This window comes from Triturus cristatus, chromosome 3_2, assembly GCF_964204655.1.
Source record: "Triturus cristatus chromosome 3_2, aTriCri1.1, whole genome shotgun sequence".
Taxonomy (NCBI): domain Eukaryota; kingdom Metazoa; phylum Chordata; class Amphibia; order Caudata; family Salamandridae; genus Triturus; species Triturus cristatus.
The window spans coordinates 37,666,457-37,685,650 of record NC_140584.1 but is presented as its reverse complement, the minus strand read 5'-3'; positions in this window follow the sequence as shown (position 1 = coordinate 37,685,650).

Here is a 19,194-nt window from a genome sequence, read left to right as displayed (position 1 = left end):
TGGGGGTAAACATGTGAAGCAGGTCCTACTCTCCTACACCTACTTCCAGTCTCCAGGAATGCTAATCTACTTGGTGTGTCCAACCAACTTATCAGTTTCAAATCATGCCTTGACTACCCAGACCATTGACCACAATTGGCGCATTGTGCTTCTTGGTGCTATTTTCACTTAATTCTTTAAAAATTCATAACTCTGGTTCCCCTGATTGTCTATTTGTCGTTTTGGTGTAATTTTGCTTATTACGTTTTAATCCATATTTATAAATTGGAATGGGATTTTTATAGCTTTTTATTTTTTACTTTTTAACTGTTTTGAAACTCCTAAATGCTTTATAGCCTGCTGCTCTGTGCCACATCTACCTGGGGATGAGCTCAGGCTAAAACCTTTGAGTGACCCTACCAACATAGAGGCTTTACTACTTGGGGTGGACACCAATTGTGAGAAGTTGGCCTGGCATATGCTGTCTCCTAGTTATAGGGGACATCTTGCACCAGTCCAATTCGACTCTTATTGATGATAGGTTTAAGACAACCTTTAAAGAAAGCTATCCTAGTGGTAGCTGTGGAGAGCAGCCTTCAGGCTAAGTCTTGAAGGAGTGTTAAGCTTATTGTTTTACCATAGATAACCTCTTGAATGACCAAATGAAAGAGTAGCCCACACAGGTATATATATAAAATATATGTATTTATTCTAAACAGAATCCCACAAGTCACTTTATGAGGCTGAGGCAAAGTTACAATTCAAACAAGCATTGATAGATACAATAAATAGCACTGGAATCATAGGGGACCAAACCATATATAAAAAAAGTGGTATAAGAACCACGACAATTCTACAGACAATGCATAGGGCATTTAGTATGGCCCCTTAAGAATCCACCCCAGGTTATAAGGAAGGGGACCCACGGGAGGGGCGTGCAGTGGAAATAGCTGCTATGGGGATCTCTATTAAAGCCTATGGAGAATGTCGCGGTTTGATTTAAACAGATTAAAGTCACTTCTAGCAGGAGTTCAAAGTTAAAACTTTAGAGTTAAGCTTTTGAGGAGCCCACTACCACGAGAGTACCGAGGTACCACTGTTACCTGCCCCAGGGAAGCCGGGTGCATAGGTCGTTTTCGATGTCGGGTCGCGGGCTGATTTTCAATGGGAAAATGTTCAAAACTGCTGCTAGCCAAAAGTGTCGATGATGCCGTGAAGATTGAAGTTGTAGATCTTGTAGAGAAGAACCTGAAAGCAGAGGGGACAGAGTCTGGGTCACGGCACAGTGACCAGGGAGCTCAAAGGAAAGAGCCCTTCAATGTCGGGTGCTTCAAGTGGAAAGAGGTGTAGCTTGGATCTGCAGCCACGGGCTCCAGGAGGCTTCAAGGAAGGCCAGCTTTGGAAGGGCAACTGTCCCACGTTGGATGAGGGTCACTGCGGTGTTAGTGTCCGGATTGGATCCACTAAGCTTTGGCAACCGCAACCCAAGCAAGATGAACAAATCAGCTACTGGTGCAGACCGACGAGGTCTGTAAGAGGTCTTCTTTGGAGAGAATGTAGAGCAGGTCTGGAGCAACAAGGGTAACTCTTAAATGTCGAGATTGTCCTCCGCTAGGGCCCACAAGTCGAGAGACAAGGGACCGCGGAAGGCAGCAAAATGGAGTGCGTAAAAGGGAGCCCATGGGCCACCGGAGGGGGCTAGGGCGCTGATCTTTGGCACAAATGCTGCTTGGTAGTTGGCTCAATAATGAGCCAAGGCACAACTTCCCCACTGGTCAGGGTCGTGTGCTATGCAAGAGGTGGCTGGTGTCCTGGGGTATTGGGAATCTCGGCACCTACGCGGTCCACGGTGCTCAGCCTTGCTGTGCACACTCACTGGCCTCTGGGATGCTTAGGAAACCCACCTCAAGGTTGCTGGGAGTCGAGGAAGTCCGTAGGAGCAGCGATGTTCCAACCGGGTCACTTGCAGTGTTTCAGGTGCCTGCCAAGCAGGGGGGTAACTCCTTTACCCCAAGGGAGATTTCTTCAGTCAGCTGGGCAGTAGCTCGTCGAAGGTCAAGTCTGTGAAGTCCAAGATTAATCTGAGGCTCTGGGGCCACGTTATTCACCTTTATCCCCAAGATTAGGGGAGTGTCCAGAGTAGTGTCCACCAATGAGAGGTGAGGCGGGAAAGGGTGGCTACACCCTCTCCCCTTTGTGTGTTTCCCGCCTGGGCGATGGGCAGGATGCCCCTGAACCGGTTCCAGGCAGTGTATGCAGAATGTAGGCGCTGTAGCTGCCTACGTGCAACTCTGAAAGGCAACATATGGTGCACCCACCCTGTTCCAATCCACGTATCCTGTCTGGGGAGATGCTAGCACCTCCCTGCCACAGGAGCCCTATTGTCCAGCTGGCGAGGCTGGGATTTTCCCCAGCAACAGCCAGCCAGAGTCGTGTGGGTGGCGGGTAGTAGCCATTTTGTACTACGTGTGCACTTTTAAATTGGTGTCTGAATTCTGCCGCTTTTCCCATATCGCCCTTCTAGCAGGGGGGAATCGTGCCCTCATGCCCATGGCTGGACTGGGGGTAGGATTCCTACATGTTTGACACCAAACACGATATGGTTCTGTGTAGCCATTCTCAAGTTATCACGTTATCGCGATAGACTTATAATGCGGTTAAGAGTATATGGTATGGCTACACTACAAACAACCCAGCAATGATTTTATGAGGGTTGCAGAGAGGCCCTACTCAGGTAGGGGTCCCCCCTCACACATACCTCAGCACCCTGCCTTATAGGATTAGCAAGGCCTACTATAGGGGTGACCTATGAGAGTATATGTGTTGTAATGGGGTGGGATACAGGGTACCTATATCCCTGTAAGGGGTGCTAGTACCACCTTACCCAGACTACAGTAGTGGTCTGGTGGTGTCAATTTGTATGGCTGTCCCAGGGTGGCACAATAAGTGCTGCAGCCCTGGTAGGCCTACTGAGGGACCCATGCCCTGGTCAGGGCATCCTCAGCATCCAATTGGTTTGTATCTAGGGTACTCACATCGTTTAACAGAGGAAGCAGATAGGCTGGGGTCCTGGATAGCAGGGCCACAGCCTGGCTAGAGTCATAAAACAGTCAAAACATCAGCAAAAAGTTGGGGGCAACTATGCAGTCGATGCCACTCTCCTACACCAATCCAACCCAACTAATAAACCACTTTCTCACAACTGTGTTAAAACCTTAGCGGCGCAACTCAAATTATAAAGTTAGGGGGACCTGGATAAGTGATGTGGCTAAACAAAATGCACAAATCCACTCACAATGTGTAAGGTCTGTAACATTTGGATGAGTATTGGGATCAAGAAGAATTAAAGGCTTTTTTCGAAGAGATGTTAGCAATTTTAGGTATGTGGGTGCTCTGCCATCATGAGGCGAGTTGTGATGTGATGCCATGTTATATATGATTCGGTATGTTTACAATAGGAAGGTGCATGAAAGGACTACTGCGTGGCGAGGCAGTGCTCCTTGAGGGGATGTTTCTTCACCTTCTGTCTGAATTTCAAGAGGGTCTGAGTTGCTCTGGCATCAATTGGGCAAATAGATTGAGAAGTTCTACCAATGTGTCTTCTCACACCTCTTCTTCTCCAGTCTGATTTTGTTGTGACTCCTATGGGAGCACTATACCAAGGAAGTGGTTAGTTTCTTGCCTAAATATTTTGTGGCATTGTTTCTGGTGGTCATCTAAGTGATTGAACTGGCCTTGATGATCGTGTGGGAGGTTTTGTGAGCACTATAGATGCATCAGCATTAGGGTGATGTGGCTGAAGGTCTTCAAGCCTTAGGTGAGGAATTCAACAGTGTCTAGGATACCGTTTTTTGGTGACAATGTGATGTCTGGGTGGCTATTGAGTATAGTATTGCCTCCATCGAGGGGGAAGAGGAACAGAACTTGCACTTTTCTTCTGAAATCCACTTTCAGAAGAAATTGTCTGATTTTCTTCAGGAGGGAATACTACTACAATGATGTCTTGATTTTCCTGACCATGTGTGCCATGAATGTCAAGTCTGCATTTGGGTCGAATCGTTCATCTAAATGTCCTGTATGGTGGAAATTAAACCATCTAGATTCATGTCATAGAGCCAGGTTTTAATCTGTGCTTATTGGGCACTGTGGAAAAAAACAGATATCCAGTCATAAACTGAAATACAATTCTGGATTATACTGAGGCAGGTTATAAGCAGCTGAATGTCATTGTGTGACATTTTAAGGTAGAGTTAAGTACTGTCATCCTTTTGATGAACCTTGATTTCTTCATAAGTGTGGATCTATGAACTTTTTTTTATGATGGGAGTGAAGATGACACCCCACCATACCCCAAAGAGGTGAGGGGTTTCTTGAATCTTGCAGTTCCTATATGTACAAATTGATGGTTGGCATTTAAGGAGATATCCATTGCATGACGGTACAAGAGAAGCCCATGCATATTTCCAGGGTGTGGATCAGTACTTGGTGGCTGTCAGTGTCAGAGGCTGCAGACAAAGAGATTGAGTTATTGTGTGTCAACCTCTCACCCGAATACGGAAGGATCCTAAGGTCATTGAACCGGTTCCCAATAATTATGCACCATCGATATGCTACTCTCAATTTATTTTGGATCGCTTCTGCAATTCTCTAATTCTAGGTCGGCATGCCTTCCCCAGCACTGCAGATCCTGCCTGGAACGTGGTCATCCCAACACTTATCGCTTCCTTTTATTGCATATATATGCGCCATTATGCTCATGTGACACCACTCAGTTCTGGGTAAAGAAGAAGGACTGAAATGTCAAGAGCCCACCGACTTACATGAATGACAATCATAAATCTTCAAACTAAGGAACATTAAAGAAATCTTATGGTCTCAGTCATAAGACACATAACCTATATCTTAGTTTAAGCAAGTCTCACCAGCTATGGTTTTAGTCAGAAGGACATTATGTTATACAGATCTCACAGCCTGAGACTTCGTACAACAACAATTTTCCAAAAGGTACTTATGTCTTACAGGGTACAATCTCAAAGTGAGACAGAGACTCTGTCCCACACAGCTATGACCTGCTCAGGCATCACACAGGAAATCAATGCATTTGGTTTTATGTATTTTAGAGGAGTGACGTCTGTAAGGAAAGCTGTTCCTTTCATTAGGTAGATGCCATTGTGTCTGGTTTCTGTTAGAAAGGCTATCCTTTAAGCACTAATATGGGAAATTGCCAAGCCTGCTGGGAGATTAAATGTTCTCCCTATATGCAACTCACTGAAGGCTGCATTAAGGTTCACTATTGTGGATGTCACACGTTTAAAGCGAAAAAAATATTTCACAATCCATCTGACCCATTTTCATAACACCCAGAATTAAATTAAATGAAAACACAATCTGGTGGCCACTATGTTTCAAGTAGCAGATCATATAAAAGGTGTATGTCTCTGGCATCAAGATGTTTTACCATTGCTGGAATTTCCCCTTTTATGAAGGAGACACTTCAGCAGCAGTGCTAACTCTGCTCATAAGCAGAACAGGCACAGTGAATTAAATGAATGAAATGAAATTAAGATTTGTAACGTGCACTAATACCCGGAGGTGTCTAGGCACGGCGGCTCAGATCTGAGAAGAGAGTCTGCATGGGAGAAACAAAAGAGATAGCCAGTACATGTTAAACAACAAGGTTTTTAGGGATTTGCGGAAAACCATGAGGTTATTTTCTGTCTACAGGCGTATTGGGAGTGAGTTCCACAGCTTTACTGTCCCTGCCACGAAGTTTCTCCCTCCCCAAGTTGCCAGTTTGATTTTGGGGACTACAAGATTGGCGGAGGTAGCAAAGTGGAGCTCCCTGCCAGGGAGATACCACTGAAATTTGTTTGTCAGGAAAGCCGGTCCGAGTCCATGGAGTGCCTTGAAGGCAGTGCAGAGGACCTTGAATTCGATCCTTCTCTTTACTGGATGCCAATGCAAGGAAGGTAGACTATGTGCTACCAATTGATGTTTGGGGGTATCGAGCAGCTAGCGGGCTGCTGCATTTTGTAGGACTTGCATTTTATTTAGAAGATGGGTACGTATGTTCAGGAATAGTCAGTTGCAATAATCCAGTCTGGACAGCCTGAGTGTCTCACCACCGCTTTCTGGAGCTCTAGTGGAATGAAGGGAAGAATCTTTCTGATAGTTTTAATATCAAGCATTTACAATGCAATGGTCTCGGTATTGGTAAAGTTAGAGCTATTGGCATTGCTCATGACATTATTTTTGTTTATGTTTTTGTTTTAAAACATTTAAAGAAACGGCATTGTCATGAGCAATGCCAATAGCTCTAACTTTAACAATGCCGAGACCGTTGCATTGTAAATGCTTGTTGTGCCTTGTTATCGCGGACCTCGGACACACATACGGATCTGGCATCCCGCGCATTTTGTAATTATTCAGTAACATACCATCACCAATCGCATAAGACGCTAGTTAAAAAAAAAGCAACGTAAACACACTCAAGAATACATACACAAAGGGCCGGGATCGAACCCTTACGCTCTGGTATGCAATTGTAAAGTTAATATTTAGTAATATAAACACTCCGACCCCCCATAAGGAGCTAGAATAAAATACATGTTTTGGGGTTCCTGTAAACCCCAGGGATAGACATGAGCACAGGGCTGGGCCGAACGCACTGGTCCGGTTATGAAATGACACTGTAAATATGCAATAATTAAAGCCCAACACTCTCCGTCAGGTTCTATTAAAAACGTGTTTTAGACTCCTTTAAAAGTCTCAAACATAGAGCAACCGTTTTTTTCTATTTCAATATGTTGAAAAGTTTTTTTTTTTAGATAATGTTTTGCATGATTTGGATGAGAAATGTTTGTACAGATCTGGTCGCGAATGTATTTAAATGTACAGAAAAATGTTTCAAAGTTGAGAAAGGGTCTGAAGGGGCGCACGGGGGCCCTGCACGTGGAGACCACCGCCAAGACTTCGCTGAAAGGGAACACACATGTTTTATTTAATAAAATGTAGATTTGGCCCCTGAACGAAGCGCATTGAAGCGTCTGCGTGTCGTTCCCACAGCGCTAGCTTCCTTCATGGCGCACATAAGATGCACACGCCCCCACACCACCTTCCTACACCCATACCTACGCCGTACGAGGGAATACTATTTTAAAACTAAAACTCAATATTGGGACTAATTTGCAGTTCTCTAAGCACGAGCTCTACCCCAAGGCACTGGAGCGCGTCACAGGAGCAGCAGTTACCTTACTTGATGTTTTTTTGTTTGCATCTTTTATATAGCGCGAACTCGACCCAAAGGTATTGGAGCGCTGTACATGAGCACCATATTTACATTACAGATTCAGGCACGTGGAGATTAAGTGATTTGCCCAGAATCACAGGATGTGGACGCGACCACGAGGCTCGAACCCTGGTTTCCAGCACCAAAGTCGGCAATCTAGCCGATGGACCACATCCTCTCTCTGTCATGTTAAAGTACATGTTTTTGTTCAGGCTCAGCGGGGGTGGAGGTGGCAAAGAATCCCACGCGTTGAGCCCACAGTCAGTGAGAGACGAACTAGGGAGAAAGTTCAGAAGGGAAAAGAGAAGAAGTGAGAGAAAGCAGGGGAGACAGCGGATGGAGAGGGCGGGGAACGGATGGGGCAGGTGGTTTGTGTCAGCGAGGCTCTCGGCTCCTCCCTTGCATCTCCAGCCGGCTCGCGGCTCCTCACTTGCATCTCCGGCCGTATCATTTGTAGATAAATGGTCCCCATCCATTTTCACCCAAGTATTGCAGTATGTTTCCGTGCCTCTTCTGGGGCGACGGCCCTAGGGTATGATAAAAGAACGACCCCCGGGAATGGGGGGTCCAAGAAAAGCTCCAGGGCAACGGGACTCGTTGCACCCAGGGATAAGAGTGGGGGGGGGGCATTCGGGAGGTGAATGAGAAGGGGGTCTCTACTCTGTTCTACCAAAAGGTACTCCCCACCACTAACTCGGAGATGAGATTATGAGTTAAATTTAGAACAGACCTAGAGTTTTCAGATGTTACGACCCCTAAATGAAGATTGGAATTGGACACCACTATTCAGTGGGGAAGGAGGCAACTCCTTTTGTTTTATATTCCCTCACACACCCTAGTGGTGTCATGCTTCATCATCGGGACACCTCGGCCCCTATAAGTCGAGGTGGGCTCAACCATATCTCAGGGAGCTCTTATGAAGATGTTTTTTGGCCAGGGGGATAAAGATTAAAAGCCACAGCAGTTCCCAGCATCCCTTTTATTCTTGGAACTGTCAGTGGTAAAATAAAATACAATGTTAGGGTCAAGATGGGATATTATGGTCCTAAGACCCTAAAGCCAACATGTTTCAGTCCTGCTTGGCCCCATAAAGGGTGCTGGACTTTCTTCAGGGCGGAAAAAAATGCCCCCTGGATTAGGTATAGGCAGAAGAATTCCCTGCACTAATCGGGATGAGGGCGACTAGCACTCCTCATCTATTCTCATAGACTGATTGGTCTTGTATTTCACTCCCTCTAGGTAGAGAAACAAGGAGACAAAAAAAGGGGAAAAAAAGGGGAGGGAAAAAGAAAAAGACACCACATATAGTTACATATGGAGTTCAAGGTAAGTTCATGTCTGCAGGCGTGCTTTTCAACTCAATTAAGGTGAAAACACCAGGCAGTTCCGGGTGGTGGGTGAAAAAACACTTAGATTTTCTCACACGTACTTATTTGTGTGTTACCCGGTTCTTTGTGGCGGCTGTATGCCGCATTCTAGCTCCTTTTATTCCTAGGTGTAGGTCTATAAATAATGTACTAACACCCGTGTAATCCTCTAGTGAACAAACACTATAAAAACACTATAAATTGTGCAAAAATCGCCGTGGTTGTTTAAAAACATCTATATATATCTCTGTGCACGTAACATAATCGCGTGATGACATGTTCACCATTCGCGCTCTTACATACGTCTAAGCATTCTCTCTCTCTCATGCATGCGTTCTTACCCCGTATTTTGAGGGGTATCGACTCCAAGTGGAGGACTACCGTTAATGGGGTAGCCCTGTAGTCAAACACTTCGTGATTGTGAGCGTAAGTATCAGAGCCCCAATGAGATGTAATTTTCCCCGTTATTCATGAGGGGATGGTCATCAAGTAAGCGTACATATAAAAAGACACACAAAAACATAAACAAAAGGCAGAGTCTATTTAGAGTCATGTTTAGCGCTGGATCCCGCGAGGGGACCAGCTCTCTTCTCATACCTTAGCGTTGTGGTCATTCAGCAGCATTTCTACTCTGCCCACACCACCATCTGCTGCTGGCAATTGGAGATCGGTGCACAGTCCAGTCCTTACCGCCGTCTCGCTCCACGCCAGGGCTACCCATGTCCCGGAACACGGCCATCTCCAAGTCTAGGGGGTTCTGGTGGCTTCCTTTTCGGACCACCTCACGCCCTCCGGTTCTTGCTCCCATGACAGCCATCTGCGCGGAGGGGACAGGGAGACCACAGGTAGCGGACGTCAATGGAGAATGACTAAAAGCGACTATCTCCTTCTGAGCCTGCGCACAAGTTTACCAACGTCACTTCCTGGCGGATCGCATGCCCTAGAGAGGATTTCAGGTTTACTCTCCTCTCCAGGGCCGGCTGTGAACGGAAAGCAGCCCTGGTAAATTGTGAAACCAAACCAGCACCCATACGGTGCATGGCAGCAAGTCTGACCACTACAAGGGGAGTTCGAAAACAGTTCAAATTCCCCCCCCCACCCCCAATGAGAAACAAGGCAGAGCAAAAGGCACACCACTGCCTTTCTCCGAGGCAGAGCAGAAATGCCTCGGAGAAACGCAGTGGCGGTTTCGAATTCGGGGGCGTGTTTTCCTTTACTCTCCTCTTGCCATTGGCTGTAGGAGATAATTAGACTTCTTGAAAAAAACACCCCCCCAAATCCGAAAAGGACGGGGCCTGTACAGAGTGACGGACCTCTTCTCCAATGGCTGGCCAGCATTCAAGAGGCCAGCCAATGGAGAACAGGGGAGAAGAGGAGCGGGTTCAAGCCCCTCTTCTCCAAGTCATTAAATCTCGGATCGAGACTGCGCAAGCGCAGCCTTCGAGCAGAGACCTAAAAAAGAAGCATGAGCAGGTGATGGCGCAAATTTGCCCCCGAAGGATAGTTTGGACTCAAAAAAGACTCCGAGGTTTTTCACTTTATTGGTCGGAGTGGGAATTTCGCCCATATCATGTGGCCACCATTTGGGAACCCAGAAAGAGGTATCGTTTCCAAAAAGGAGCAACTCGGTTTTTGTAGTGCAGACTACAGTTGATGTAATCATCTCTTGGACAGCCCAAGCAGCAATAGGGTGAATATCGTTTACAAAAAGAATAAGCATCATAAGTACAAGCAACTCGAAAATAAAAATAAAAACTGGCCTAGGATAGGGAGACTCGAGTTTGCAGGGTCCCTTCACAAGCACAACAGACCATTATGGGCAGCAGCACTGCAAGTGTTCATGTCACATTGCTCTAAATAAGCTGCAGGTGAAATCCTCACTCACACCTGGGAAGCATCACTGCACGCCACTTTAACATACACAGCTGTTTCTACATGTGAACAGACAAGAAACCCTCCCTCACATGAAGTTAAAGAGTCTGAGCAGTTAGAGCAGAGCAGCTGTGCACCACGCCTGCAAGCGGAAGGAGGACTCTCCAGCGGCCTGAATGCGTTTGTCTCTCCTTGTAGGGATACAGTATTGACAAATTGAACTTTTATGAACGGCAGTCGCAGCAAGGATCTTTGGTCAGGAATCTCTTGTAATGGGAGAGACCATATGCATTTTTATTTCAACTGCAACAACGGCCGGCCCTTCTTGCCGCACCTCACATCAGTTCTCAAGAAAGATATAATAGTTGTCGTGCAATCAACCCCATACGCCAGCCGCTGAGTGGCGCCACTGTGCTCCAGATCAATACAACATGAACAAAATGAGAATGAAATAGTCCAATGAGCCAAAACGTTGTGTCTTAATATCCTCTTTATTTCAAAATAGATCAAGGTTGATAAAAGGATGGTCAGCCAACGCGTTTCATTCCCTCAAGGGGAACTTCATCAGGGCTTGAGTCAATATATTCGTTCCTCGAGGAACATGCCGTCATACTAGGAATCCTGCCCGTGCGACTGCCGACTTCTGAAACACATGTGAAATACACTATACTCCGTCAAGTTTTCAAGACTTGTTCTATTTTTAAGAACAAATATATTGACTCAAGCCCTGATGAAGTTCCCCTTGAGGGAATGAAACGCGTTGGCTGACCATCCTTTTATCAACCTTAATCTATTTTGAAATAAAGAGGATATTAAGACACAACGTTTTGGCTCGTTGGACCATATGCATTTTTGTTAATGTTATAATGTATTAAATATGGATTGGGTGAATGTTAGCATGAAAAAAACAAAATAAAATAAGTGCTACGCACTGCCTATTTTCTAAATGTGTTTATATTGCATATTGTGAATGCATGTACCAGAAGGCAGCAGTATAGTGTGTTTTAATATTGTGATAACAAATAATGTTTGTTGCACCCTCCCATTATTTATTGGTGAGTAACGTTTTCATCTAAAATAAACTTCTTTTTATAGATGTTGTATGAGATTAATAACTATAAGTACAACATTTCTCTGCAAACGTCTGTAACGACTCACATACATCTCCCCAGCCAACCCTCTGTTCAAAACTAAATTCAAAGGAATGGTATTTAAAAGACTGTATTTTTTAGCAGCATGGAGGTCATCACAGAAGTATTGTCAGCAAAAGGCAGCCATCTCAGGCAGAGAGTGTAGAAGGGACCCTATCATTTCAGCCTTCCCTAGGTCAGAGCGCCCTTCCCATGCCTTAAAATGTCTCTAAATATGAGCAATTGCTTTGCTATCTGACACATTAGCTGGTAAGATCTGGGTAGATTGAAGGTAGATTTGCTTTCAGATGCGTGAGCATGTAAGGTTGATGGAACCTGAGTGTAGGCTTGATGTTAGAGACCTGAGACTATACGATATGTGAAATTTGAGGGATGGCATTGCGCTCAGATGTCTAAGTGGTAGAATTGTTGTATTGGTGTCTGATGCTTAAGTATGTGAGATCCATGTAGTATATGGAACAGGATTGCTAGCTGAAGTCTGTGCTTGTACCATCCATGTAACCTGAGGGATAACTCAGGGATTCTGTTTACAGGAGCCTGTAATTGCTAACTGTGTACCTTTAGAGAGTTTTTATTCAGAATATATTTTTTTTGTAAAGAAATGCTGCATGGAGTTATGCCTACCATGCCCTGGGCTCATTCCTCCTGTTCCACTGTCAGCTGAACCCACTGTTGCCCCAGTCATTCCACCATTCCACCATCTGTTGCACTCATTGTTTCCCCAGTCGTCCCTACTACTCCCCTTATTCACAATTCCGTGTCAGTGTCTACATCTTTCTGTTCTTGCCATTGTGCTACCTCCCTGTATAGTGATGTACTCAAGTGTGCCCTTAAACCCGACAGATCTTGTGTTTAAAGATTAAGACCTCCAATGCACTAATATGATCAGGTTAATTCCTATAGGTGCCTCTCCTTACACTCAGCAACCTTACAAGATCATGACCCTACCAATAATAAGACACTGAACTCAAAATCTTGCGATATTTCCAACGATATCTTATGTGTCCCAGAAGCCACCTTGGACATGGTCCAATAAATATGACACCCAAGCCACCCGCAAGTGGCCTGGCGTCACATTTCCTGAAGAAAAAAGATGCTTTGGTGAATTCCGCTTACCTTCTGGATCCTTCCTGATCACAGCATCTTCTCTGGACTCTGACTCCTGCCCAACTTCAGATACAGTCTTCATCCTGGTGACATGAAAAGAAACAGAATTATAGTTTACTGCAAAACGTTAAACACAAGCTTAGTTCAATAATTCTTATGAGAGTCTGAACTCTCAGAACTAGTAACAATAAATCGATACAACAGTAGCTTTACAACTTTCTCAAGACACTTGCAATTGAACTGGTTGTCTTTAAACCGCTACAAAACTATGGTGAAACGTAAGAAAGGTTTCTATTTTTTTTAACTTGATTTTTAATGCTTTATGAAGAAAAAAAGCGCACACTAGAAGAACAAAAATACTATCATTAGAGAGAGCAATTTGAGAGTTCAAGCTGATAGTTATCGAAGGCAAACTGAGTGAAAATACAGAAAAAGAGGAGTTCTAAAATCAGTTTTTATTGCGAAAGTCAGTAATTTCTGTTAATCTTGTTGTTCCTTGATTTAAGAGGTTGGACAACCTTTAAGAATCCTGAAGATCAGAACTAAAAGCCACAGCCCAAAAGCAATTAGAAGACTGACCTGTGTCCCTCTTTCTTCCAAAGCCCTCCTAACCTTTGTTAACATGCAGCTTGAAAGGCACGTTGAGAATAGTCCCTGGAGGGTGCTGATAGAATCACGTTTCTCCTGTTGAAGTCCTGTCTTCAGGTGAGTTGACCTGACAGATGGGAATAATAAGCATAAGTGCACTATTTCTGTGCAAAGGTTCTGTAACGGCTCACACACATCACCCAAGTCTCCCCTTACTATATATACATTTAGAGATAATTGTATGTCAAACACGCTATGTTTAAGCAGCATTGAGAATATCTGGGCAGGATTGCCAGAAAACGCAGCTAGCTGAAACAGACAGGTTAGAAGTGACCACAGCCTTTCAGGGGTCCTCTTAATGTCTTCGGCTCTGTGCCAAAGCTTGGAAGCTCTGATGCCAAGCAATAGTGGGTGGCATAAGGAAAATGAAGAACCAGGAGAGAGTCAAAGAAGGTAACATGGGAGTGAGAATGAAGGATCACTGTTACTTCTCAAAGAGATTTTCGATGTACAGTGATGTTGCACAGCAGACAACACTAAGGGCCTTATCTACGAGGAAGTAAGGCAGTGCAGTGCAGTACGTCACCTTGCTGTTTTGCACTGTGTGACAGGGAAAGGTCAGGAATATGCTATATATAAGGCAATTTGGCATATTCATGTCCGTCCCCTTGTGCTGGCAGCCTTTTTTTGCAGTCTAGCACCAACACAGGCACCCTTGCACCATGGCGTAAGGGTGCTTGTGTTGCATGCAGGGTTGTTTTTGTGTGGGAAGGGGCACCATTCTCCCCAAAAATAATTCCGGAATGCATATTCCTCTTTGTATGTGAGCTGCAGATATAGTAAGAGGAAGAACCGAGGAGAAATAGAGATATTTCTCCTCCTTTCACCTCCCCAGGGAACGTGTACCATTTTTGCTCATCACAAGGTTTAAAAGTTCTTGAAAATCTGGAGATGCGTCAAGATCCATGGGAGTTGCATGAGAACACCTACCCAACACCCAACGAATGCCTACCCAGGGCAGAGTAACGCAATCCAGCGATTTGCAGTACATTGCGCTACTCCAGATTTGTATAGCCACTCAGAGCCACGCAAAAATCTGTCTTAAGGTTTGCGACTCTCTTGCACCATGTTGCGTGGTGCAAGAGCAACGCAATAAGCCTCATAAATAGGCCCCTATAGGTTTTCAACAAACTCTATCTTATGGAGAACCATTTTGGTAGTGTTATATAATGATATGTGTAATATCAATCAGGCCAAATATTATGATTATCACACAGAAGTGGCAAAGCAAAAAACATTGTGCACTTTGCGAATTTGCATACTTGACCACATACATTTATGAAGGATGTACAATACATTTTTGAACTTTGCCTTCCTAAGTTTGAAGTGCCTTCATTGAAGACTCCGATGTAGTGGATGTACATAACACCCCGGAGGAGGACTCGCCATCACACAAAGAGCTCCCTCCGGCTCTCCAACCCCAGCACGAGCGACTCCCACTCCAACACCGAACACCTTCTGTAGTGATCAAGTCCACTCAGTTGAGATGATTTAAAGAGGTTTATTAGAAGATGGTACAAGATCACAGGAAGATTAAAACAGGACCAGATCAGGATCAGTTCAGGTCCAGAGGGAGACCCCACCAGGAGCAGCCAGCAGGCAGCTCAGCCCAGTCAACTGTCCGTTCTCTGACAGACCCCCCAACATTCTGACAGCATCATCACATCAACATTCCACTTGTAGTAGAATAGCATTGAATTAACATTAGCAGGATATAACATATACCCCTTTCTTATACGGGGAAACATAAAGCTAGAAACAGAAGAGAAGAACTTGAGAAAGTGAAAGCAAAACATCCATCAAAAGAAGAGCAATGAATCAAAAGAAGAGCAGTGAGAACAACCATAGAAAGAAGAGCAACCAAGAGGGAAATCAAAGAACAGGGAAGAAGGAAAATCAAACATAAATAGAAACCATCCTCCCTTCTTACACAACAGCGAAGAAGCAACAACGTAAGAGAAAAGGATAAAAGAAAGCACAAAAGACTCCCCCAAAACGCACCCACTGGCCAGAACAGGAATGAAATGGAGGTTGAAAATGGAAAAACTAACAGAACACAGGGCTACAGGCAGCGACGAACGCAGAGGAAGAAAACACGACAGAAAAGCAAAGTAAAGTCCAGAGTCCACAAGAGACACGAAAAGAAGACATCAGAAGGAAAACAGAAAAGAAGGAAGAAACAAGGAAGATGAGGAAAAATAAGGGTGATTCCCCATCTAAACACCATTATCATAACACAATGACAAAATTGTAATGCAAAGATCAATAAAAATAGAATATCAACAGAACATACTTAGCAATGAAAGCATGAAAAGCACCCAAATAGGGTAAAAACCGTAAGCTAAATATGTAACTAGAATACATGGGTGACAACCCACGACTAATCTCTGGGAAAGAGATGTGTTGTGCACAAAACTGGGAATACTCCCCATACACATATAAGTGAAAGGACAAACTTTGTGTGGAAAAAACCACACCGTGCACTGAAGTAATGTAATTGTGTTAAAACAGCACATATGACATATTCCTAACAACGAAAGGAATATTCGGGTAAGAACCCATGGTAATGCAAAAGGACTGTAACCTTTGCATGAATTCCCTGTAAAAGGGTAGAACTGACAGTGTTTGGGTCGGAGCCCGCACTTATACAATAGGACTGTAACCTTTGCATGGGTATTGACAGTGTATGGGTGGGAACCCATATACTTAATGCAAAGGGGCTACACCCTTGCATAGCTCCCAGGAGGGAGGAATAATAGAGTGGTGCACAAAAGAAAAAACACACCTTATATAGGGTAAACAGAAAAAACGAGAGGTATCCTTGTATGGACAACAAGTGTGGAGCTACCACACAGTGCACCAAAGCAACATAACTGTTAGCTTTACGGATAAGAACCCGAATACATGAGTAGGAACACATGACAAACCTCATGAAGCAGAGATACGTAAAAATAATTGAAATAAAACTGTGTGCAAGAGTACAGTGAGCAAATGGGACTTAAACCCATTGCTGGCAAATGGGACTAAAACCCATCGCAGTCCCTGGGTAAGGAGATAAAAAATATTGAAAAAGAACAGTAAACTCATGGTAAAACATTTGTAAAAGAAGCAGAAATGTAATGACATAGGCCTGTGACACACGCCGGTGAGCGACTATTCACCCGAGAAACAAAAGTTTAAAAAACCACCCAATGTGCAAAAGGACTTTGCAAAAATAACGCAAACGTTGAAAATTGCAAGTATTTGGAGAAAACTTTGCTGCCAACTCACATGTGACTTTGTGAGGAAAAATGGTATCTATGAACATGTACAAGCGAAAACATCTGAATCATCACACAGCACCATGAGTAAAATATAAAGTAATAGACACTGGTGTGCCTGTCACCGCAAAGATGAGGGACAGGCATTCATGAAATCCAAACAGAAGAACTTGAAGAAGAACCAAATCCCAGAGACTTGGAAACGGGTGGAACAATCCAGGAGAAGCGACACCCAAAGATGTTGAAGAGCTTGTAACTCACCACACAAACGACAGCAAGGTCCAGAGTGATCTGAAGGCGAAGTGAAATCCACACCTGAGATTGTCACGAAAACAGATGAATAAACAAGAGGTGACAAACGACCTGCACTCATGTCGCTGGTGCCGATTTATGATAAGCGCGTAACTTTATTGCACGCACGGCACATGGTTGGCAAAGTACAAACGCGTACAATCCAAAACAGCTTGCTCAAACCTGTTGCAGCTTCCAACCCTAAGATGGCGGCACGTTCAGGAGACACCGGCCGAGTGGCTCACGGCACGCTCTTGTTGCAGAGTGTCCACCGGCAGCGTTGAGACTTCGTAAGAACGAAGACGTCATGGCGATCTGTAGCTGCTTCGTGCCACTCCACGAGCTTGGTAAGATGCGCGAGGTGAATCAAAATTTGAATCTTAGAATAACGGTAGTACCTGGCGGCCTTCACGCAAAATAACAAACTCAGGAAATCGTACAATATACAAAATGATGGCAATTCCTCAATCGATCCATGTGCCCTTAAAAGGTTGTCTCCCAAAGCGGCAAAACGAGTCCACAGGCCCAAGAGCAAACAAGACAAAAAACGTTTCACAGCAGACTGTTTTTCCCTTAAATACAGAGGACAAATCAATTAACTTCCATTTCATGCTAATTTTAACTTAAGGCACACACGAAGGGAGCGTGTAGTCTCCGTAGAAAACAACGTTGAGAGCAGGACAAGATAGCAGACAGAAAGACACGAGCACACGATGATCTAAAAGTTTAAGAGGAACTGTATGCATTAGATGTGGCTCCTAAAGCGTTTGTTGAAGCTCTGTAGACATTTGTTATATCATCTGTACAATGTAGGCAGCGATGAGACAGATTGTAGAAACAGCAAAAACAGACCTTTAGAGATACTGTTGAGACTTGAGGTACTTAGAAACTGGAGCTGGTGCTTGAAATGCTGTGGGAACAGCAGTCAGAGACAGGAGCTGTACTTGAAGAGTGTCAGGCTTACCTTGACCGAAGGCACAGCATTTCTCCAGACGTTATGCTTACCCTCACATGAAGGCGCAGCACAAAGCGAAGACGTTGAAGATGTTGGCAGGCTTACTCTCACTGAGGGCACAGTACTTGCGCAGAAACATAGGAATAACTGGCAGACTGCTGTGGGCGACCGAGGGGAGGTCACTGGTGGGGTCAGGATGCCAGTTGAGATAACTTGATTTGAGTTGCAGGAGATTTTGTATTTTTCAAGTTGCTTGAAATTCATGTAGAGGTGACAGAAGTAGGTTCTTTCAGTTCAAATCGTCGCCAAAATTCTGTAGTGATCAAGTCCACTCAGATGAGATGATTTAAAGAGGTTTATTAGAAGATGGTACAAGATCACAGGAAAATTAGAACAAGACCAGATCAGGATCAGTTCAGGTCCAGTGGGAGACCCCACCAGGAGCAGCCAGCTGCAGCTCAGCCCAGTCAACTGTCTGTTCTCTGACAGACCCCCCAACATTCTGACAGCATCATCACATCAACATTCCACTTGTAGTAGAATAGCATTGAATTAACATTAGCAGGATATAACACCTTCACTTCCAGATCAAGACCAGTCTCAAAACAACGCTTCGCGGCACCCTCGCCTACAGACCCCCCCGGCATCGCACTTCGTTTCACCACTACCATCGCCGACCTCATCACACCCCACTCCATCCCCTCCGTGGACTACATACTCATCGGAGACCTGAACTTCCACCTCGAATACCTCAGTGACCCCGACTCCACCACCCTCCTGGACATCCTCGCCAACATCGAATTGAAGCAGCTCGTCACCACCCCCACCCACAAGGCAGGACACACCCTCAACCCCTCCACAACCCCGACAGACAATGCCCCTTGAAGGCCACCTGGTTCACCACCGACCTCCATGAGGCCAGACGCTCCTACAGAAGTCTAGAAAAACGATGGAGGAACAACAAAACCACTGATGACCAGACCACCTACAGAACGCCATGGCAGAATACCACCAACTCATCAGGTCCACCAAAAGGACCTTCATCCAGAACAAAATCCTGCACTGCACTCTTGCAGCCAGACTCCACGACGCCGACAGAGAACCACCTTTCCTCTCAGAACCCACCGAGATCAGCTGAGGACTACCCCTGAAGAACCAGAACCTTATGGGCCTGGCGGCGCAGGGTACGCCTAAAATCTCCAGGGTTCTCCTGCTTAGCTACACAGAGACACGGGACACTCTGTCAGGCGTAAGAGATCAGATTTATTTAGCTGCA